This window comes from Nematolebias whitei, chromosome 6 (genome assembly GCF_014905685.2).
Source record: "Nematolebias whitei isolate Nwh7 chromosome 6, NemWhi1, whole genome shotgun sequence".
Classification (NCBI taxonomy): Eukaryota; Metazoa; Chordata; class Actinopteri; order Cyprinodontiformes; family Rivulidae; genus Nematolebias; species Nematolebias whitei.
Genome location: NC_056503.1, coordinates 49,189,167 through 49,189,576, shown reverse-complemented (window position 1 = coordinate 49,189,576; position 410 = coordinate 49,189,167). Strand labels below are relative to the sequence as shown.

The window sequence follows — 410 nt, the reverse complement described above, 5'->3', positions numbered from 1 at the left end:
GCTAATAACAGCTACTAACAATAGTCAACAGCTAATAACAGCTACTAACAAGAGCCAACAGCTAATAACAGCTGCTAACAGAGTCAACAGCTAATAATAACAGCTAATTACAGCTGCTAACAGAGTCAACAGCTAATAATAACAGCTAATTACAGCTGCTAACAGGCGATTACAGCTAATAACAGCTGCTAACAGCTAATATCTGCTGCTAACATCTAATAACAGCTGCTAACAGGAGATTACAGCTAACAAAAGCTAATAACAGCTGCTATCAATAGTCAACAGCTAATAACAACTGCTATCAAGAATCAACAGCTAATACCAGCTAACAGGCGATTACAGCTAATAACAGCTCCTAACAAAAGTCAACAGCTAATAACAGCTGCTAACAGAGTCAACAGCTAATAACA

At 37.6% G+C, this 410-nt stretch overlaps 1 protein-coding gene across 1 annotated transcript in view; it reads right to left on the bottom strand.

Moving 5' to 3' along the window:
- Nucleotides 1–410, bottom strand: part of eif2a (eukaryotic translation initiation factor 2A) — a 6,937-nt gene that overhangs the window by 2,952 nt on the left and 3,575 nt on the right. The gene's annotated exons all lie outside the window — the stretch shown is intronic.